The following is a 24,567-nucleotide window of genomic DNA, read 5'->3' as shown; positions in this document are numbered from 1 at the left end:
TTCACTTAGTTTAAAAAAAAACTCTTCATTCATTGGCCACTCAAAGGCCTCAAAGGCCAAGGGCGGGCAGGACACCAGACACCTCCCCCACACTCCGATAAAATTTCAGACAGGTCAGGCACATAGGTGGTGGGAAGGCCACCAGCTGAATTTTATGTGCCCCCACCAACCCCCTACCTTCAAACTTGCTGATGATGTAGTGTAAAATCCAGCCCAAAATGTAGGCCATAAATACAAGTTGAAAATAAAGCATTTTTAAATACAAAGGTTGAAAAAACTAAGCTTATATTTTGATCATTTAGGACAAATTAATAATTTGAAGTTTTCATTAGCTATTCTCTCCAATTGAAATCGCCAGTCACTTCCTTAAGCAGAGCTATGACCTCCGGGTACATTTACCACCTGGTTACACAATAACATGTCGCAGGGCCTCTAATATTAAGACCTTTCATTGGATTGGATTCTGTGGTCCAGCATTTGTCATCACCTACAATTCTCCCATCTCCCGCAAAGCAAGCTGATGCACACTCCATTGAAATGCAGCTAAATGTAAACCAATAAACTTGTTATTTTACAAGAAATACATGAATGATCAGGATGCTGCTTTCTACAGTGAGGTAGAATCTATTTCATTCCAATTTCTTGAAACATGAAAATCACCTTTCATGTGATTTTTTTTGGGCTTTTTGGGCTAGCAGTCCTGAAGTTAGACATCACATCACCTTCCTCCCTATTCCAGGACACATGCATTTGTGCCTCGACCTAGAACAACTCACGGCTCTCCCATGGCTGGGGTGGGGAAACGAAGATTCCTCAACCACAATGACGGTTTCAAAGTCAAGCTCACCGTAGCCTGGGAGGGAGGCAGAAGGGGGATTGAAGGGGTTGGAGAGAGAAAAAGAGAAAGAAAGAGAGAGAGAGAGATAACCATAGAAAGAAACAAGGGAAAAAAATACAGGAGAGAGAGGGAGTCAGAGAAGCAAAATGAACGTTTGCACCACCCCCAGTTCCAAGGATTGGCTCATTACATTGCTACCTCGGATGGAGGAACCTACCCTGTTTAGCGAGGTCCCTTGCTGTGCTCACTGAATGGTAACAATTTTAACATTACTGGTGCGAATATCTCTAGGAGCTGGAGAACCATCCTCTTTATCTCAAACTAATTTGATATGCAAGAAACACAATTCTGTTAACTACCCTGCCTGATACTCAAGCTAATGGATCTAATCAACATCCTAGATTTTTGTGTGCTGCTGAGTGTTATCCACTTGTGGAGCAAATTTAAATTTCACAGCAATATCTTAATAAAATTGAACCCAAACTCTTCTCTCAGCCAAGTAGGCAAAGTTATGAAACTTGATGAACTCTTAAACAAAAATTTGAGACAGCTGGTTGAATATTTTTCCCCCCAAAGTGGTGGACTGCAAATTATGTAATGATAAATGATAATGATAAAAATAATGTAGTATCGACACACAACAACCTGCATTCAAACAGTGTTTTTAATGTATTAAAACATCCCAAGGTCCTTCACAGGAGCATTATCAAACACAATTTGACACCGGTCCACATAAGGGGGCATTAGGACAGGTGACCAAAAGCTTGGTCAAATGTTTAAGATTTAAGGAGAAGCTTAAAGGAGGAAACAGAGCTAGAGAGGTGAAGAGGTTTATGGGTGGAATTCCAGAGTTTAGGACCTTGCCAAGTGAAAGCATGGCCACCATGGTGGAGTGATGAAACTCAGGGATGCGCAAGAGGCCAGAATTGGAGCATAGAGATTTGAAAGTTGTAAGATTTAACAAGATTAGAGAAATAGGGAGAGGGCTGAGATTATGGAGGGATCTAAAAACAAGGATGATTATTTTATAATAGTGGTGCTGCCATAGCAGAAGCCATAGGGAAATCAAAAAGAGACAAAAGAAAGAAACACAAGGAAAAAAATAAGAGGACAACATACCTACAGAACAAAAGTTCTATCGAGTTTTAACCAGAGGGATTTTAACTGCCTGTATACAAGTGTTGGTACTGGAAGTAGACTGCAAGATCTAGGTAACCATCAGCACCTGAAGATATATGAAATGCATGAGACATATTTTGTCTTCCTCCCAATCACTCCGTACAAACATATGAATTAGGAGCAGGTAGGCCATTTGGCCCCTCGAACGTTCTCCGCCATTCAATAAGATCATGGCTGATCTGATCGTGGTCCTCAAGTCCACATTCAGCCTACCCCCTAAAGGTTCTTGACCCCCTTGTTAGTCAAGAACCTTTCTAGATCTGTCTTAAAAATATTGACCCTGCCTAACTCTGCCTTAAAAATATTCATTGGCCCTGTCTCCACTGTGCTCTGGGGAATAGAGTTCCAAAGATTCACGACACTCAGAAAAAATTTCTTCACATCTCCTTCTTAAATGGGAGACCCCGTATTTTTAAACTATGTCCCCTACTTCTAGTCTCTCCCACACAGGGAAATATCCTTTCAACATCCATCCTGTCAAGTCCCCTCAGGATCCTATATGTTTCAATAAGACCAATCTTCTACAATCCAATGAAAAGAGACGCAGCCTGTCCAACCTTTCCTCGTGATCCCAGGTATCAGTCAAAATAACCATCTCAGAACTGCTTCTAATGCATTTATATCTTTCCTTAAATAAGGAGACCAAAACTGTACACAGTACTCGAGATGTGGTCTCCATCCATAACCCTGTACAACTACTTGCCTGATGCAGATCTCAGCTGGCTTCCTTGGTGTTCAATTTGTCACCACAATTAAGGATGTATTAGTTTATTTTGAAGAATTCAGTGGATGGGTCTAACTACAGTGATAATGCAACAGTCACAGGATGTCAAGAAAGCCAAAGAAAATCCCATTTTCCAATTTTCTTCTCTGAATCTCCCTCCGGCATCAGGAGCAGGAGGACGCAGCATTGCTTTATAAAGGAAATCGGAGCAGGTGGGAGGATTACATCAGAGACAACTGGAACAATGACTGTGGATGAGAGAGAGGGAATGCAGGAGGAAGGAGACATTGAAGGCAAAAACTTGGACAATGAATAGAAGGCACAGAATTGGTAAGGAAATTAATCTCAAATCAATGCTACATGCATTTTTAGCATTCCCCAAATGAAGTAAATCTCAGAGTGCCACAGGTACCAGGGGATCATATTCTAAATGCCAAGGGAATTTGAATCTTGGCATCTAATTAATTAGGGAAACTTTTTTTTTTAAATTAATGGCACACACTTAATAATTCTAGCTAATTATTAATTCACCATGACCTCACCCCTCCCCATCTCTGGAACTTCCTTCTGCCCTACAACCTCCAAGATTTCTCCATTCTCCAATTCTGGCCTCTTGCACATCCCCATATTTAATTGCTCCACCATTGAAAGTTGTGCCTTCAGCTGCCTAGGCCAGAAACTCTGGAATTCCTTCCCCAAATCTCGCCACTTCTCTCTCATTTAAGATGCTCCTTAAAACCTACCTCTTGGACTAAGTTCTGGATCATCTGCCGTAGTATCTCCTTATGTGGCTGCATTAAATTTTCTTTGATAATGTTCCTGTGACGTGCCTTGGTACATTTTACTATGTTGAAGGTGCTGTATAGATGCAAGTTGTTGCTGTCACGTGCACATAATAAAAACTCAACCGAGCACTTTCTCCCAGGGCGTGTGTTTGAAAAGTTGTTATTTAGCTTTACTGATACAGAATTATTCTGTTGTGTTGTGTAGTACCTCAGCTGGTATCTTAGCTGGTAGCACTCTCCCCTCTGAGTCAGAAGATCCTGGGTTTAAGTCCCACTCCAAAGACACAAGCACAAAAATCAAAGCTGACACTCCAGTGCAGCACTGAGGAAGGGCTGCACTGTCAGAGATGGCGTCTTTTGGATGGGGTATTAAACCAAGGCCGTTTGCCCCTTAGGTGAACATCATAGATCTCCTGGCACTATTTCGAAGAGGAGTAGAGGAGTTATCCTTGGTATCCTAGCCAATATTTATCCCTCAACCAACACCTAAAATAAAATCATCTGGTCATTATCACGTTGTTCATAGCCATAGAGTTATACAGCACAGACAGGCCCTTCGGCCCATCATGTCTGTGCTAGCCATCAAGCACCTATCTATTCTAATCCCATTTTCCAGCACTTGGCCCATAGCCCTGTATGCTATGGCATTTCAAGTGCTCATCTAAATACTTCTTAAATGTTGTGAGGGTTTCTGCCTCTACCACCCCCTCAGGCAGTGTGTTCCAGATTCCAACCACCCTCTGGGTGAAAAAAATTATCCTCAAATCCCCTCTAAGCCTCCTGACCCTTACCTTCAATTTATGCCCCCTGGTTATTGACATCTCTGCTAAGGGGAAAGGTTTCTTCCTATCTACCCTATCTATGCCCCTCGTAATTTTCTATACCTCTATCAGGTACCCCCTCAGCCTTCTCTGCTCTGAGGAAAACAACCCGAGCCTATCCAGTCTCTCTTCATAGCTGAAAAACTACAGCCCAGGCAACATCCCGGTGAATCTCCTCTGCACCCTCTCCAATACAGTCACATCCTTCCTACAGTGTGGCGACCAGAAATGCACACAGTACTCCGGCTGTGGCCTAAATAGCTTTTTATACAGCTCCAACATAACCTCACAACATTTAAGAAGTATTTAGATGAGCACTTGAAATGCCATAACATACAGGGCTACGGGCCAAGTGCTGGAAAATGGGATTAGAATAGATAGGTGCTTGATGGCTAGCACAAACGTGATGGGCCGAAGGGCCTGTCTCTGTGGCCTCGGCTAACAAAGGCAAGTATCCCATATGCCTTCTTAACCACCTTATCTACCTGTACCGTTGCCATCAGGGATCTATAGACATGTACACCAAGGTCCCTCATATTCTCTGTACTTACTAGGATCCTACCATTCATTGTGTATTCCCTTGTCATGTTAGTCCTCCCAAAAATGCATCACCTCACACTTCTCAGGGTTAAATTCCATTTGCCACTGTGCTGCCCATCTTACCAGCCCATCTATATCGTCCTGTAATCTAAGGCTTTCCTCTTCATTATTTACGACATCACCAATTTTTATTTCTTCTGCGAACTTACTGATCTTTCCTCCGTTATTCGCATCTAAATCATTAAAGTACACTACAAACAGCAAGGGTCCCAGCACTGATTCCTACGGTACACCGCTCATCACAGAATCCTGCTGTGCACACACCGGCTGTGGCGTTTCCTACATTACAACAACCACAACACTTCAAAGTGCTTCACTGATTGTGAAGTGCTTTGGGGCATCCTGAGGTTGCTTAAGGCATTATAAGAATGCAAGTTCTTTTTTATTATTTCTTTGTTGGAACAAAGGCTGAAACCAGTCAATCACAAATTACATCACCCAAAAATTCCATAAATTCAAAAGGGTTAATTCAGCATTTACAAGAAGAAAACGATCATCAAAAAAAATCAATAAAAATCCACACAAGTCTTTTTTATATCAGACAAATATACGGTTTTTGCAGCATTATGAAAAGGTGTCTGTTTCATACAAAGCACTATAAATAATTCTCAACTCCCATGAAAAAAGGGATATTTTTTCTTTAAGTAATGGATAGCTCAACACATTTTTACTCTCCTACATTGATTGCCTACCAATTCCACTGTATATGAAAGTGTTTACAGAACCAATTATAGATAAGAATAAACAGCATACAATTACATTTTAGGAATGACAATGCTAATTACCCAGATAGAAATGCTCACAATTGTTTCAGTAATTTTAAGTGATTTTTAGATGTCCAATTATCTTGTATTTGAGAAAACAAAATGGTGCTAAACATTTTGATGAAAAGTAGGTTATTACGACTGTCATAGTTCCAAGGCAGTACAGGCATTCCATTGAGCTGTTGTCAAGTGAGCTTAATGTTTACTAATTGATTATTAAACAAATAAGGACTATTAATTCAATTTATTCAACGAAATACAATTAAACTAGTCATCCAACCACCTCCTACCCACCCCCACCATCCCCCCCCCCCCCCCACCCCACACCCCCTCCCCCCACTCCCCAACAGCCCAGAGTGCAACCTTTCCACTTCCAATTTTAAAGCTGGATTTACAGATTCTTTCCTTCAAATCATTATGGAGCCATCAGCTAATGACAATACACAGTTTTCAAACATTTGATTTTGTCATAAACCCAAAAGAAATACTGCATTAGGTATCCATGTCACAATTAAGAAACGTGGAAAATGTAAGATGATCCAAAACTATTTCTTCTGAGAGCTGCTGAACGTTCAACATTTTAACTGAAGAGGCACTTAGGTGTGGAATTATTAATTCTGTAACGCAACACTTTCCACATATTCACTAAGCTGCTGGCAATGCAAGTGAATGTTCAGAATTAGAAATGGAAGGATTGGATGATGAGAAATCTCAATACAAAAACTGCATCAGAATGCTAAAGCTAATCTGTGACAAGTTAAATGACACAGCTCCAAATGCAACGTGCTGCAGATGCTGGAAATCCAAAATAAAAGCAAAAAAATGCTGGAGATACTCAGCAGGGGTGGCAGCATCTGTGGAGAGAGAAACAGAGTTAACATTTCAGGTTGTGGCTTTATAATCAGAAATCGTCAGTTGAAAAGGCTGTCGACCTGAAACGTTAACTCTGTTTCTCTCTCCACAAATGCTGCCAGGCCTGCTGAGTTTTTCCAGCATTTTCAACTTTTTTATATTTAATGGCACTGCTACTTAATTACACCCGAATCATTTGGCAGGGCAAAATAACCGGGATGCTTATGTTATGACTGCAGCATCTGCTTTCCTGAACAGCACTGCACTGAGATTATAAACTCATATACAACAACGACATAGTTGCATAACGCCTTTAACATAATAAAGGGTGGCAAGGCGCTTCACAGAGGCATTAACAAAATATGACACTGAACCAAATAAAGAGATATCAAGTTGGACGACCAAAAGCTTGGTCAAAGAGGTAGGTTTTAACGTGTGTCTTAAAGGAGGAAAGTGAGGCAGAGAGGTATAAGGAGGGAATTCCAGGGCTTGGGGCCCAGGCAGCTGAAGGCATGGCCGCCAATGGTGGAGCAATTGAAACTGGAGATGCTCAAGAGGCCAAAATTAGATGATCACAGAGATCTCAGAGGCTTGTGGGGTTGGAGGAGATTACAGAGATAGAAAGGGTGGGATTTGACACAAGGATGAGAATTTTAAGATCAAGATGTTGCTTGTCCAGGAGCCAATGTAGGTCAGCGAGCACAGCGGGGATTGGGGAACACGACTTGCTGCAAGTCAAAATATCGGTAGCAGAGTTTTGGATGACTCAAGTTTACGAGGGTGGAATATGAGAGACCAGCCAGGAGTACCATAGAATAGTCAAGTGTGGAGGTAACAAAGGCATGAAGGAGGGTTTGAGCAGAAGATGAGCTGAGATGCTTATCATTGCTTTTAGTCATCCTGGCAGGGCAGGAGGAGAAGCCAAAAAAAAACACAAGTTTAGTAATTTATACTTACAGGATGTGTCCAGATGTTCTACTTCATGGACCTGCATTAGGAGGGCTTGCCCTGCGACAGGTATGAGGTCTAAGATCGAGTGGTTACTCAGTTTTATGCTAAAAATAGGAAACAGCTGCCTGTCACCCAGTAACTAGGGTGGGGTTGGCAGGGGGAGGGGAGGGGATGCTGTTGGACGAGGTCATCCTCAGTACACACATTATTTCATGAAAGCTCCTCACAAGGGCTGGATGAAGGAATTGGTCACAAGAATGGTGAATCGCACATGGCCAGAACACCAAGGTGACTGACATGTGCATATTTAAATAACCAATATCTGCCACCAGTGTGAGCTTTGCAGTCTCTCTTTCCATCAAATATTGCTTTTGGTAATCTGGCATAAACTTATCAGACACCATATACCTTAGTGCAGATTCTAGGCTTTGATCCAGCAGTTCTGAGAGGTACTTTGGCTTTATTTTTTTCCTTTTATATATTCGTCCATGGCATGTGGGTGTTGCTGGCAAGGCCAGTGTCTATTTCCCATCCCTAATTGCCTGAGGTTCCTGACTGTTGAAAGGGTTGACTCGCACAATTTTAAAAACACCAATCCACCCCAGCTCACCACCAACACTCTCTCCACACTCTCCGTCAAGACTTATCCTCCACCCAGATGCTTCCCCCAAACCCACTCCCCATCTGGACCCAATCTCTGTCTGGAGCCCAGAATTTACCCCACAATCTGCCTAGGCTTTACCCTGCTCTCTGTCTAGACCCAACCCTTATCCAGTCTCTGCCCTACTCCATCTAGACCCGCCTACCACTCTCCATCCATCTGTCCCCAGCCCTTACTCTAGATTAAACCCCCGCCCCCATCCAGACCCCATTCCCACCCACACTCCACCCCAACTGCCCCCACACTTTCCATTCAGAACGCACTTTAATGCTGCTTTATCCTTTTCCTGTAATGTTCCTGGTTGGAGCTAATTGTCATTGTTTGGACTTTATGTTTGGCTGACCTGAGTGCATCGATGCCGATGCATCTGTGGTGTTACCCACCTTCCCAAGTTTCATAGTAGATAACAAATAACCAGGAGCCAAGGAAGACAAGCACACTCAACATTCAAAAAACCACTTGCACACCGTGTATTTCACCTCGTTGTTTTACCAACACGATACAAAAAGTTTAAAGTGCACATGCGCATTGAGATTACAGGTCCAAAACAGTGTCTGTTAGTCATATTTTATTTAAGAATTAAAATTGCAATTAGTCACAAACGGTTGATGGCAGAGATATTGGACAGCACTATACACATGAGCCAGCTGAGGGATGAAAGTAAGTGAAGTGCTTAAAAAGAAGGTACAAGAAGAGATGGGGTGGTAGAAGTCGGTGATACCACTCTCACCATATTAGGGGCAAGAGATGGAATTTTCAGCCTTGCAGGGGAGGCGGGGGGTGGCTTTCCATTCCCACCTCTGAATCAGGAGGTTATGGGTTCAATTCCCATTCCAGAGACATGAGCACAAAAACCAAGACTGACTATCCCGGTGCAGTACTGAAGGATTACTGCATTGCGGAAGGTGCATCTTTCAGACGAGGCATTAAACTAAAGCCCTGTTTGCCCTCTAGGATGGACGTAAACGATCCCATGGTGTTATTTCAAAGAAGAGGAAAGGGGTTATCCCCGGTGTTCTGGCAAATATTTATTCCCTCAGCCAACACCACTGAACGGCTTTTTAGGTGATGTTCCAGCTGAGCTGTGTGCAAGCACGGCGTCACAAGAATTTGGAAGGTACCCTGCTGGCTGCTCACAAGTTGTTCCCTGTAAGATACAACACATGTACAGCCATACAAAAAATGTAAAGGCACTGTGCATGGAAGGCCATGTACAAAACTGAAATTTGGAGGGAGCATTATCACACTACTGCTGATGGAAGCTTACTGTGCACAAATTGGCTATGTTTGCTACATTGCAACTGTGACTACATGCCAAACTACTTTATTGGCTGTAAAGTGCTCTGGGATGTCCTGAGGTTAAGAAAGGCTCTATAAAAATGCATATCCTGCTTTTAGTGCAAGGATATCAATACACAGAGTCCTCCTCCCTCCCTACCACCACCCACACACACACACACACACACACACACACACACACACACACACACACACACACACACACACACACACACACACACACACACCCCCCCGCCCCCCCACCCCCCCCCCCCCCCACCCCCCACAGGGAGTCCATGCACAGTGATGGCCTAATTCGGGATGGACTAAACGTTCAGGAAAGCAACGCAAAGTGATTAATAATCTACAGTGGGGTGGGGAGAAAAAGAGAGATAACCTGAATTAATAGTTTAATCAATTATTTCACCGTTCATTTAAACTGCAGGTTTGCGACAACAGCACAATTTTAGTACACAAAATGCTGGCAAATATCCTGCTGGCCTGGAGGTAGCTTTCTAAATTTTTTATGAAGACCTTTTTTTTCCCAAATAATTAAGACTTCTTTTATGTGTTTTCAATTTAGAAAGACACAAGAGTTTTTTTTAAGCATAAGTGAATAGCACTGTGTTAATAATGAATATTACGGTTGTATTCTACACTTCTTGCACCCTTTAATGAAATGCAATATTCTTATTCCGGCAAGTGTCAAGTGCACTGTAAGTAATGATAAACTTATTCTTTTCCATAAAATGTCAGCAAAACTCAGTATTCAAAATAGTTAATCAAGAAAAGTGAAAATGGTGCAGTAGCAAAAATAAATAGGTAAATAAATAAATGACACTTATTTCACATTTAGACTGACATTGCATTGCATGTGGGGCCATTACTGACCCGTGCCTTTGCTCTTGCTCTGCCTCACGTCATTCCAAGCACAAATTATTTCATGTAGTGTGCTTAGCCGGATGGCTCCCTGGCTGATTCATGCCATGGGTAAAATGTGCTAATGATGACTCCTTGTTTTTGCCGAGGACGACGTGAGCATACAAGATCGATCATATACTTAAGCTGGGAGAAGGCTACCGAGCCAGAGTTATAGTCATTGTGCGGCCAGACCACATCTTGGTGCTCACATGAACATAAGCAGCTACCAAGTTTACCCAGATCCACAGCAGCCAGGTCTAACCAGAACATAAATTACAACAACAACAACGTGCACTTATGTAGCACTTTTAACGTAATAAAATGTACCAAGGTGCTTATCAAGAGTGTTATCAAAGAAAATCTGACACCAAGCCAAACAAGGAGATAAACAAGAACGTAAGAAATAGGAGCATGAGTAGACCATATGGCCTATCCAGCTTGCTCTACCATTCAATACAATCATGGCTGATCTTGGTCTTCAACTCCACTTTCCCACCTGCTCCTTGTATTTGATCCCCTGAGACACTATAAATTTGTCTATCACAGCCTTAAATATATTCAATTTTGGAACATCCACAACCCTCTAGAGTAGAGAATTCCAAAGATTCACTACCCTTTGAGTGAAGTAATTTCTCCTCAAGTCAGTCCTAAATGATCAGCCCCTTATACTGAGACTGTGCCTCTGTGTCTTAGGCTCCCCAACTAGCAGAAACAAATTCTCAGCATCCACCCTATCAAGCCCCTTCAGAATGTTGTAGATTTCAATTAGATCGCCTCCCATTCTTCTAAACTCCAGAGAATATAAGCCCAATTTACGCAGCCTCTCATCATAGGACAACCCCTTCATCCCAGAAACCAATTTAATGAACCTTTGCTGTACCACCTCCAATGCACGTATATTCTTTCTTAGATTTGGAGACCAAAACTGCACACACTACTCCAGACGTGGTCTCACCAAAACCCTGTAGAATTATAGCGAAGATTTTTTTTATTCCTGTGCTCCAATTCCCTTGCAATAAAGGCCAACATGCTATTTACCTTCCTTACTGTTTTCTGCACTTGCATGCAAACTTTCTGTATTCCTTGTACGAGCACACTAAAGTCTCTTTGAACGTCAACACTTACAACTTACACACCTTTTAAAAATAAAATCTGTTTTTCTATGCTTACGACTAAAGTGAATAATTTCACACTTGCCTACATTATACTCCATCTGCCATCTTGTTGCCCACTTACATAACTTGCCTATGTCTCTTTGCAGCCTCTTTGAGTCCACCCCACAGCTTACCTTTCCACTTAACTTAATATCAGCAGCAAACATAGATACATTACTCTTTGCTTCTTCATCTAAGTCATTAATATAGATCATAAATAGCTGAGGCCCCAGCACTGATCCTTGCAGTACTCCATTATTCACTGCTGCTAACATGAAAATTCTCCATTTATGCCCATTTTCTGCTTTCTATTTGTTAACCAATCATCTACCAATCCTAAAATGTTACCCAAATTTCATGAGCCCTTATCTTGCCTATTGACCTTTTGTGCGGTACCTTATGGAAATCCAAATATACTACATCTACTGGTACCCCTTTACCTACCCCTAATTACATCCTCAATAAACTCTAATAAATTTAAATCAAGGCATTGCTTCACCAGGAGCCAATGCAGGTATCAGTGAACTGGGTCTGGTATGAATTTCCTTTCAGCAAAACCGTGTTGACTTGTTCTAATCATACTATGCTTTTTAAGCGCATTGTTAAGGCTTCCTGAATAATAGATTGCATCATTTTCCCAACAATTGATGTTAGGGTAATTGGCCTGTAGTTCCCAGTTTTCTTTCACTCTCCTTTCTTGAAAAGTGGTGTAATGTTTGCCAACATCCAATCTGATGGGACCATTCTCAAAATATGACTAAAGGTTTGATCAAAGAAGTTGATTTAAAGGAATTACAGGATATAAAGAAGCAGAGAGGTTTTGGGAGTGAATTCCAGAGCTTAGGGCCCAGGCAGACGAAGGCACGGCCACCAATGGTGCAACAATTAAAACTGGGTCTGCTCAAGTGGTCAGAATTGAAGGAGCACTGATACCTTGGAGGGTTGTGGAGCTGGAGGAGGTAACAGAGATAAGAAGGGGTGAGGTCTTTGATGTATCTGAAAACAAGGAGGGTTTTTTTTTTTAAATCAAGGCATTGCGTCACCAGGAGCCAATGCAGGTATCAGTGAACTGGGTCTGGTATGAACTAAGTTATGGGTAGCACAGTTTTGGATGAGTTTCAGTTCATGGAGGATGGAAGATGAATGCCCAGCCAGAAGTGTGTTGGTGTAGTCGAGTCTTGAAGTGACAAAGGCATGGAAGAGGGTTTCAGCAGCAGACGAGCTGAGGTGGGGTGAAGCCGAGTGATGTTACAGAGGTGGAAAACGGCAGTCATAGTGATGGCACAGATATGTAAAGCACACAGGAAAAATTCTTGATGTACTGTCGGTTGTAAAGTGTAACCAGCTCTACAAACAATTCAATCAATATCAAACTTTAAACTCCAACAAAGTAGAAAGTCCATGTGTGTGCTGGCAAAGAATTATATTTATGTAGCACTAACATTTAATTGAAGTTATGTCAAATTCAAAGAGATAAGCAGTGATGTAAGATTAAAGACTGAGAATTGGTTCTCTGATATCTTCACGTTGCAAGTATTTAACAATAGTGAGCAAATAAAGAGTGGCTCTAAAATACCGCACCGTGGGGAATTGAGTCTGGGCAAACACTAAGGGAGCCAAACAATGAAAAAAACACACATCAAGGAAAAAAGAACAATTTGTAAAGAAAATAATAAATAAAATCAGACAGTGAGTCAACCCAGAATGTTCTTGTGAATCTCGTGACACAAGCCAAAGACTGGGATGCAGGAGATGGTATCTGTAAAAAAAAATCTTGCCTAAGTCACACATGGATCATTTCCCTAATTTTGTCAAAGAAGTAAAAACACAAGATAAGTTTCAAATTTGTAATTCTGGTGACCTCCATCACCTAGGTCACTTCAGTTCCATTAACTAATTTCATTAGTTTTCCCATCAAGCAAACCTTTTACATTCTCTCTTAAGCCCCAACCCAGTCCTTCCCTTGTACACTTCAATCTGTTCATCCAACCACATTTTATTTCCATCACAGAAAATGTTACTGCAATTAATCTAGTGATCAATTAGATCTCTTCATGCACAAATCCAGTGAGACCAGCTGCGGCGAACAGCTGGGTGGGGATGGGGGATAACAGCTTAAAAGGGAAACAAATAATAACAGCTGTTCTTCTTCAAAGCACTCCCTGGTTTTCAGGGAGTAGTGTTACGTAAGTCTAACGTCATAGTTATTTTTTTTCCCCAGAGCTTTTTAGTTTTAGAAACTGAATCTTAAATACAAGTTCAATGGGGAAAAACCCTAGTAAGCGACTAGATGTTGGCACATAGACTTACAATTCAAAAGGTAACTTGTGTTTACTGGATAAAATCAGATTAAAAGGGTGAAAGTCATAAAATGGCAGGTGAGTTTACTTAGCTAGAGAACTGGGGTGATGACATCCGCAGTTGTTCCAGTAAGAGGTACAAGTCAAACATGTAGTTTCCCAAAATTAAGGAAAAAGCTCAGATATGCAGTGCCAACAGAAACAGTGGAGACCATCAAGACCTTGATTCACCCCAAGAGGAGCCCATCCACAGGGCATTCGTTTGTGTGTGTGTGTGTGTGTGTGTGTGTGTGTGTGTTTTGGCGGTGGGCGGGGGGAGCTGGTGATTCAGGAGATGCAGTGCAGCTTCACCAGAATTATGCCAGGGTTTTAAGAATAAAATTACAAAGACAGATCATATAAACTTGGCCGACGCTCCCTTAGGTTGAGAAAAATGATGGGTGATATAACTTAAATGTTTAAAATGATGAACAGATTTGATAGGGTATATAAAGAGGAGATTTGTTCACTGTGCCACTTTGTTCTGGATATCCCTAGCAATTTTAAGATTAGAACTAAGCCATTTAGGGAGTACTTCAACACTCCTCCACACAAAGGGTAGTGGAAATCTGGAGAACTCTCTACCTCCTAGCATATCCTTCTATTTATTTCTCCCTCATGTGCTTATCTAGATTCTCCTTAAAAATGCATCCTCAGCCATACCTTGTGGTAAAGAGTTCTGCATTCTCACCACTTTCTGAGTAAACTAGTTTCTCCTGAATTCCTTATTAGGATTTATTAGTGATTGTCTTATATTTATGACACATTTTAATTCCCGAGCGTAACAATGAGAGCAGTATAATGAAAAATGTTCTCAAACCTTTGCAAGCTCACATCAATATCTTGGGGTAGTAGTTCCCTGTATGCCTTAAATTCCACTCAAGAACACCATAACTGCACCAATATAATATTTCCATTCCTGCAGCCGTCTTGCTGAATGAGATCATTAATTGAGTGCCTGGTGGTCCCAAATAAAGAGCAGTTCTGTGCTTTAGGCTCACACCCAGGGTTGGATTAACACAGATTTATGAAGCTTGTGTCCAGGGGGTCCCAGTCAGATATGTGACCTCTGCCAGGGGCATAATGCAAACATGTTTCATGTAAGCGCAGAACACTGTGATGCAATTTAAGTTTGCTTCAAGCATAGTATATTGTGATATGGTGTGCTTTATTAGAAATGTGGTTTGTAAACAATCTATAAGCCTATTTCTTAATCCATTTTACCACATTTTTGTGTTATGATACAGGCAGGACGCGGTTATGGAGGCTGCAGAATGGCCTCAAACATTTCATGGTTCCCAGGACCACCCTGAGAATTCTTAATCCTCTCTGCCCATACCAGTGAAGAATCAGATTGAACCTGCCCATTTGTCTTCACACACCAGGCATTTTATGCAGCAAGGAAACCTCCATCCCATCTGTCCAGGCTGGAGTCAAACCCAGGTACCAGTATTGATAAGGTTAAATATTAACCAATTCTACCTCATCCCTGCTCTCACACCACCCCCCACCACCTCCCCAAATCCCACCTCCAAAGACAATATTCCTGAAAATTGCAGTGAAACAGCTCACAGTGCTACAAATACCAATGGGTGGAGGCAGAAAGGAACTGCTGATAGCACCTGAAAGAAATGGTTTCAGAGGTACACGATTATCTAATTGATTTCCTCTTATTTTACAAGGCTCTACAGGGACAGGGACTGCACTGATTTTCCCCATTCTGGGCTTGCTGATGGTTTAGGGCGCATAAAGTTATATATAACCTGAAAACTGGATTCCAATATCTGGTTTTACAACATTATATAAGCACCAACCAAATATTCAGTGTCACTGAAGCAACGAACAGAAAATAAATGAACAGATAATATTTTGAAGAACATTTCTTCATTCAGTTATGGTTTATGTTTTGATCCATAAATAATCTCATATTCCACCTCAAAACGTTGAACTAATTAAGAGACTAATGAAGGACACGGTTTCACAGGGAAGCTAAGAGCCCTGTTATTACAATTTTTCTCCTTTCAACTAAACAATATTCGCATTTACCTCATTGCATTGTCAAAATGTCTTTCAAAAAGTGTTTTTTCCCCACAATGAATTTCAATGACTATTGTTAAGACAGCAAAAATGTTAGCAGTATCCAACAACCAATAGTAAGAGGAATAACCAGTTAATTGCACAAATTGGCTGCCATGTTTCCTAAACTACAGAAGTGTAAAAACTTCTAAATAAAGCGCTTCATTGGCTGTGAAGTACTTAGGGATGTCCTTGTGGAAGGCATTATAGAAACACAAGTTCTTTTTTCTCCCTATCTCCAACCTTTTGGCAATCATCAAGGAATTGGGAAATCATAGCCAGACACCATAACTGCTGTTATAAAAGCAAAATACTGCAGATGATGGAGATCTGAAATAAACAAAGTGCTGGAAAATCTCAGCACGTCTGGCAGTGGAGAGAGAAACAGAGTTAACTTTTCCAGTCCAATATGACTCTTCTTCGTGCAATTCTGAAGAAGATTCATATCAGACTCGAAATTAATGGGACTGAAAGCCAACAACTCCCCAGGGCCTAATAATCTACACCCTAAGGTACTAAAGGAGGTGGCCATGGAAATAGCGGATCTGTTGGTTGTCATCTTCCAAAATTCTGTAGATTCTGGTACAGTCCTGGCAGATTTGGAGGGCGGCAAATTTAACCCCACTATTTAATAAAGGAGGGAAAAAACAGGAAATTACAGACCGGTTAGCCTAACCTCAGTGGTAGGGAAAATACTAGAGTCTATTATAAAGGATGTGATAACAGGATACTTAGAAAATATCAACAGGATTAGACAAAGTCAACATGGATTTATGAAAGAGAAATCATGTTTGACAAACCTACTGGAGTTTTTCTGAGGATGTAACTAGTAGAATAGATAAGGGAGAACCAATGGATGTGGTGTATTTGGATTTTCAGAAAGCTTTTGATAAAGCCCCACATAAGAGGTTAGTGCGCAAAATTAAAGAACATGGGATTGGGGGTCATATATTGACATGGAGTGAGAATTAGTTAACAGACAGGAAACAGAGAGTAGGAATAAATGGTCTTTTTTAGGAGCGGCAGGCAGTGACTAGTGAGTTACCGCAGGAATCAGTGCTTGGGCCCCAGATATTCACAATATATATCAATGGTTTAGATGAGGGAACCAAATGTAATATTTCCAAGTTGCCTGATGGCACAAAAATAGGTGGGAATGTAAGTGATGAGGAGGTTGTTAAGAGGCTTCAAGGCGATTTAGACAAGTTGAGTAAGTGGGCAAATACATGGCAGATGCAGTATAATGTGGATAAGTGTGAAGTTACCCACTTCGGTAGGAAAAACAGAATGGCAGAGTATTATTTAAATGGTGATAGATTGGAAAATGTTGATGCAAAGGGACCTAGGTGATCTTGTACACCAATCGCTGAAAGCAGGCATGCAGGTACAGCAAGCAGTTAAGGCAACAAATGGTATGTTGACCTTCATTGCAGGAGGATTTGCGTACAGGAGCAAGGATGTCTCACTGCAGCTGTACAGGCCCTTGGTGAGACCATACCTGGAGTATTGTGTGCAGTTTTAGTCTCCTTACCTAAGAAAGGATATACTTGCCAGAGAGGGAGTGCAGCAAGGGTTCACCAGATTCCTGGGATGGCAAGATTGTTGTATGAGGAGAGATTGGGCCTACTGGGCCTATATTTCATTGGAGATTAGAAGAATGAGAGGGGATCTCATTGAAGTGTATAAAATTCTGACAGGGCAGGACAGACTGGATGCAGGGATGATGTTTCCTCTGGCTGGGGAGTCTAGAACAAGGGATGACAGTCTCAGGAGATAGGGTAGGCCATTAGGACTGAGATGAGGAGAAATTTCTTCACTCAGAGGGTGGTGAACCAGTGGAGTTCTCTACCATAGAGGGCTGTGGAGGCCAAGTCACTGAATATACTTAAGAAAGAAATAGTTAAGATTGCTAGACTCTAAAGATATCAAGGGGTATGGGGAGAGAGCTGGAGTATCGCTTGAAATAGAGGATCAGCCATGATCATATCGAATGGCGGGGCAGACTTGGAGGGCCAAATGACCTACTCCTGCTCCTATTTTCCATGTTTCTATATGTCCCTTTAAGATCATCTTTCAATTCCCTCTATCCAAGCCTTAAAAGAAATCTAAGTATCTCCAATCTTTCTTCATAATTAGGAACTCTTGCATAAGGCATAAGAAATAGGAGCAGGGGTAGGCCATTTGGCCCCTCGTGCCTACTCCGCCATTCAAATAAGGTCAGTGCTGATAGGATTGTGGCCTCAACTTCACTTTCCAGCTGACACCCCATAACGCTCGACTCATTTGTAGATCAAAAATTTGCCTTTTGCCTTTGCCTGAACTGCTTTTTGAGCTTGCCTTGGGCTCCTTTGTGTCTCACTGAATAAAGCCTGACATGACACTCTAGGTGTCACCTGACTGATATACAACTGCTATGAGGATGATTGCCTTTGACATGTATCCCATTGTTTTGGCTAAATAGGTTAGCATTAATTGAGCTTCATTGATTGCTATCTCCAGCGGTAAGACAAGTTGAGCATCAAGGCTAATACCCCAAATCAAAAGAGATTTCACTCTTAGTTATCTCAACACCACTCATAGAGCACTTGCATTATCCATTTTTAATTCTGGTAATTGTGGTACTTAACATTTGGCCTCATTAAGTTTCATTTGTCATTATTCTGTCCACTTACATATTTCGTTCAACTCACTTTGCTGTTATTGAGCTGCCTCAGAATCAACTGCCTCTCTATAATTGGGTTTTATATTCAAATTGATCAATTTGCCTCGAGCGTCTGAATCCCGTGTAAATGAGAAGGCTTTGTGGTCCCAGTACCAATTACTGGGTCACTCCACTCAGCACTCTTCTCCTGCTCCTCCTCACCCCCACTGCAAAGCAACTCCTCAAAGCCCCTACTGCTTTTTCACTCTTCAACTTCTTAGGCATTCCCAGTTATTTACCCCGAACAAGGTTCCAATAAGGGGTAAGATTATTGCAACACCAACTGCAGCCCAATTTATTTGTTTGGGTCAGTAATAACACAGACAGCTAACTTTGCATCCAGTGCCACCAAACATGTATTTTGACAGGGCTATGGAAAGTAAGATTTAAACTGAGAACCTTCCCCTGAGTGTTCCCTGGCAGCTATTGAAGAAATGATCATTTGGAACGACAGCCAGATACTTGCCTATTTAAAATGTGCATAGACTGCTGAGGACTGCAAATATTTTTCTGGGTAGCAGCAAATAAAACCATTAATCTGCCAAAGTACAAATCAATCAAAAAATAAGCTTTAGATCATTGGAAAAAAGCTGTATTTTACAGATAGTACAGCAATAACTCAATTTCCCCTACATTCTTCGCATTTCTGGGAAGCTTTCCAGAAGCTTCGAGGTGAATTTTACCAAGGCCACCGTACCAACCATGGTATCATAACAACAGAAGATATCACTCTTTCATAATTTGCAGAGATATTCTTATTGCAGAGATATTAACAGTAAATTTTTGTTCTTACATAGAGTTTATGTAGAGTTTACAACACAGAAACAGGCCAATCAGCCCAACCAGTCCATTCCTCTGTTTATGTTCCATACGAGTCTCCTCCCACCGCTTGTCTTCTATTCCTATCAACACATCTTTCTATTCCTTTCTCCCTTGTGTTTATCCAGCTTTCCCTTAAATACATCTATGCGATTCGTCTCAATTATTCCCTGTGGTAGCGAGTTCCACATTCTTACCACTCTTTGGGTCAGGAAGTTTCTTCTGAATTCTCTACTGGATTTCTTGGTGACTATCTGACATTAATGGCATCTAGTTTTGCTCTTTCCCTACAAGTGTTAACACACCAGGTCACTCTATCAAAACCTCCCATGATCTTAAAGACCTCAACTGGGCCACCCCACTCCCAGCCTTTTCATTTCAAGAGTAAAAAGAGCCAGCCTGTTCATCCTTTCCTGATAGATATAACCTCACTGTTCTGGTATAATCTTTGTAAGTCTATTTTTTTTAAAGATTCTAGATCGACATTAGCTACACATGCTGCATTTCTTTAGAGCACCAATGCACCATGCACAGAACACTGCATATTGCTCCCGATTCCCTCTGCTCCAAGCTCTTGACTTGATTATGTTGGAAGGCAATGAGTGAACAGGGGCCAGCCACTTCACATTGGGATAAGTGGGGAACTTATCATGAAAAAAAGTAGAATTGGTGAAATGAACTGAAATTCAAAGAGAACCCTGCTTAAGTCACAGCACACTGGGAATGAACTAGAAACAATTAATTTAAGATATATTCCAGATGAGTATTTAACTGCTTTTGTATATCATTTTTGCAGTGTATTTTCAGAAGTGGTTTAATTTATCTTAAATATTGCCGACAGAAGGAATGAAGAAAGGCTAAAGCATCTATTTTCCTGAGCGGGACCTTTTTGGGACCCATGTGTAGATTCCAGGAACAGCTGGAGTGAGTACCTGACTTTCCTGGAAACAATCACTTGACTGAAGATGACGTACCTCAGGCACAAGACTGGAGCAGATCACCAAGAAGGCAGGGGGGGCAGAATCTTCTTTTCGTCGTGTGGGGCCGGGCCCTGCACACCGATGTGTAAAATGACGCGCAGTCACATCAGGCGTGCGTCCCGAAGTCACCGTGCGTCATTCCGATCTTCAGTTCAGCGGACACACACCGGAGTCAGCTGTGCGCCCCCCGAACTGTCAAAGGGCTGCTAAGGCCATTAATTAACTAATTAAAGTGGTTGTCAGGGCTGCCCGTCCAACCTTAAGGTTTGCGGGGTTGGGGGGGGGCAGACGAAGAGCCCAGGCGGCCTTCGCATTTTTCATGAAACCTCATCCACAGGCAAGATGAGATCTCATGAAGTGTTTATTAATTAAATAAAATGTCTTGTGAAAATTCATAAACATGTCCCAGCTCATGTGACAATGTCATATTAGGGGAGATGCCTGAGCAATTTTATTTTTTATTTTTTCCAATGTTTTATTATTAAATTAATCTCCGAAGCAGATCCATGCCTCAGGGAGATTTTTGCACTCTTTCGCGTGTGCACGAAAGAACGCAGGCCCCCACTCTCCCTCCTCCCCCCTCCCACACAAATCGCGCTGAGTGCATCCGGGTGTGCGTCACGTTGGGCAGGCCTTAATTGGACGGTCAACATAAAATGGCGGCGCGCAGCCAATCGTGAGCAGCCATCAGCTCTGTGCCCGCCCACGCCTGCTTCCCACCAGCCCGCTCAACAGGGAGAAAATTCTCCCCCTAAGTTGGGATGCGCTGATATCCTTTTTAATGCCTCCAGATTTATTTACTCCAATGCCCATCTTCCATGAACATTAGTTCCTCCAAAACTCTGCCACCCATATTCCCAAATCCCATTCGTACACCAACACTCTGCTCCTTGACCTACATCAGTTCCCAATCCAGCAGCACACTTGATTTTAAAATTCACATCTTGTTCTTAAATCCCTCCATGGCCTCACTCTTCCCTTATCTCTATTACTTCCACCAGCACCAACAATCTTCTGGGATCTCTGCACTTCTCCAATTCTGGCCTCTTGCATCCCCCCCCATTTTCGTGTCTCCAACATTGGCGACCATGCCTTCAGTTGCCAAGTCCTAACCCTCCATTGCCACCAATTCATTCTCACAGCATAAGCACTTCCACTGCTTGAAGCTTCCAAGTTTGAATGTCTCTTTGAATGGGCTGACAAGTGGCAAATAACTTTCATGCCACACAAGTGCCAGGCAATGACCATCTCCAACAAGAGAGAATCTAACCATCGCCCCTTGACATTCAATGGCATTACCATCACTGAATCCCCCACTATCAACACCCTGGGAGGGGTTACCATTGGCCAGAAACTGACTGGGCTAGCCATATAAATACCTGGGCTACAAGAGCAGGTCAGAGGCTAGGAATAATGCGACAAGTAATTCATCTCCTGACTCCCCAAAGCCTGTCCACCACTTACAAGGCACAGATGAGGAGTGTGGTGTAATACTCTCCTCTTGCCTGAATGAGAGCAACAAAAAAAAAAACACTGAAGAAGCTTGACACCATCCAGGACAAAGCAGCCCGCTTGATTGGCACCCCATCCACAAACATTCACTCCTTCCACCACCAACGCACAGTAGCAGCAGTGTGTATTAACTACAAAACGCACTGCAGGAACTCACCAAGGGTCCTTAGACAGCACTTTCCAAACCCACGACCGCTACCGTCAAGAAGGACAAAGGAAGCAGACAAATGGGAACATCACCATCTGGAAGTTCCCCTCCAAGCCACTCGCAATCCTGACTTGGAAATATATCGCCGTTCCTTCACTGTTGCTGGGTTAAAATCCTGGAACTCCCTCCTTATCAGCATTGTGGATGTACCCACACCACATGGACTGCAGCGGTTAAAGAAGGACCCTCACTATCACCTTCTCAAGGGCAATTACAGATGAACAACAAATGCTGGCCTAGGAGGTAATGCTCACATCCCATGAATGAAAAAAAAAATCTTGAAGCTGTTCTCTTTCACTATTCCACCACCCTATCTTCTCTTGGGCAATTAGGGACGAGCAACAAATGCTGGCCTTGCCAAATATACTCATATCCCTTGCAAGAATTAAAAAAATGTGGATTTCTTCAATGTTACTTTTCAGTGTATTACAAACCTCACTTCTGTTGTAATTTTTACAAGAAAAATCGGGTAACAAAGGATAGCATTAAACAAAAAGGACGGGAAACCTTCATAAAAAGGACTGCACCCTTTCAAGAAGTTGGAGATTTCCATCAAGGAACAATGAATCCCAGAGCTTGCAGAAGGTGGAGAAGTTGGGAGCGCTAGTATCCCGAATCCATTTATAGAGCACTGCAAAATAACAGCCTAGGAGGGAAACCCCTTGCACAGTATTTCCAGCAATGCTGAAAACATATGAGATGCTTGCTTATCCAGCAGTAGTGTAACAATTCAGAATTCTTTTCTGTCCTTTCTATCCTTTCTGTGCCTTATGGAGGATCTCCTCAGACTTCCCAAGCTTGTTCTCCTAGGACCTGCCTGTACAACATCCCTAGGAGAAGTACCAGTCCTCCTGACACCCTGTCACTGCACTTATCATTCAGGTACATCCATCCTGGAGGATTTAGACAAACATATAAAACAGATTGCCAGGAAAAGAACAGCTGGTCCATCAATCCTATCGCTCAAATCACGATGGTCATAGCATCAGGACTATACACTCACCCGTCCCATTTAATTATTTTAGAGGTGACCCAATAGAGCCCTATAAGTCTACAATGCTCTGAAGTAAATAGGTGGGAGGATCAACAACTAGAGGGCACAGGTTTAAGGTAATTGGTACAAGAAGCAAAAATAATATGAGAAAAAACTTTTTCACACAGCGAGTGGTTAAGATCTGGAATGCGCTGCCTGAGAGCGTGGTGGAGGCAGATTCAATTGAGGCACTTGAGAGGGAATTAGATGATTATTTGAAAAGAAGCAATGTGCAGGGTTACAGGGAGAAGTCAGGAGAATGGCAGTAAATGAAATGCTCAGACAGCCAGTGCAGACACAATGGGGCAAATGGCCTCCATCTGCGCTGTGACAATTCTGCAATTCTGTGAAATAGGTCAAAGTGCCCAAGCCTAAACAGCAGGAGAGTAACACTAAATCTTTCCTCGTACTTGCCAAGTGCATCTGAAGCATAACTGTCATACAACACATTTTGGTAGTATTGCCTAATAATATGATGCTTTGCATAAGCACAAGTCAATATAGTTCATATTTATGCATCATTCATCAGCTTTCTATTCTCTCACTATTCTGCCCCATCCAGATCATCTTATCAAAAAGCTATAACAGCAAGTCCTATACTTGGTGCTGGGAGTGGTTACCAATGCTGCAATTCCTACACACAAAAGGTTGCGGTGTCATTTACAGGTAGTTACATTACTTTAGCTATCACATTAACTTGATCATGAATAGAATTAGCACAAATGGTCAAACAGAAGAAGTGAACTGCATTCAGCAATACTTAACCTGGTAGACATTCCCTGATCTTAAGTGTATCCACTGCAAACATATTTTATATTTTAAATGATAGAAAAAACTTAATGGATAAAGAATGATTAGCTATCAAAACACAAGGGAAATTAAGTGCCAAGAAGCCTGCATTGATTACTTTAAATTATTGGGCTTAGAACATAATGCATCTTTGACTCTCTTTCGGATTTGGTATGCTTTTAGTGAGCTTTAGCACATTTACAAGACTTATGGACCATAATTACAAGGGAATTCAGGTAATAGACACATCAGTTATAGGTAACGTGCCTCAACTGGACAATTGCATAAAGAATTGCAACATGCTCACCACTTGAGCGAACTTATCAATAAGCATCAAATCATATGAACACTTAATCCTGGGCCTCTGAGATCTAAGACTGCTAAAAGTAACTATCAATTTAAAAATGAGTGTTGTGAGAGGGAGAGAGAATTATATTGTGATCTCATTCCAAGGGTAAGTAGCTTCTTGAAGTCATGTCACATCACATACCACAGTTGAGAACCTGAACAGAACTTTTCTTGTGCACAAATGGAATCCAGATTTTTGCACAGACCATCTTTCAGAGTAGACACTTATTGCTG

General features: G+C 41.9%; 1 protein-coding gene across 2 annotated transcripts in view; it reads right to left on the bottom strand.

Annotated features, from left to right (window-relative positions):
- The window catches only part of znf407 (zinc finger protein 407), a 427,383-nt gene that overhangs the window by 375,980 nt on the left and 26,836 nt on the right, over nt 1-24,567 (bottom strand). The window lies entirely within an intron of this gene.

Source organism: Carcharodon carcharias, chromosome 6, assembly GCF_017639515.1.
Source record: "Carcharodon carcharias isolate sCarCar2 chromosome 6, sCarCar2.pri, whole genome shotgun sequence".
NCBI classification, from domain to species: domain Eukaryota; kingdom Metazoa; phylum Chordata; class Chondrichthyes; order Lamniformes; family Lamnidae; genus Carcharodon; species Carcharodon carcharias.
This window is presented reverse-complemented; position numbering and strand designations above follow the sequence as displayed.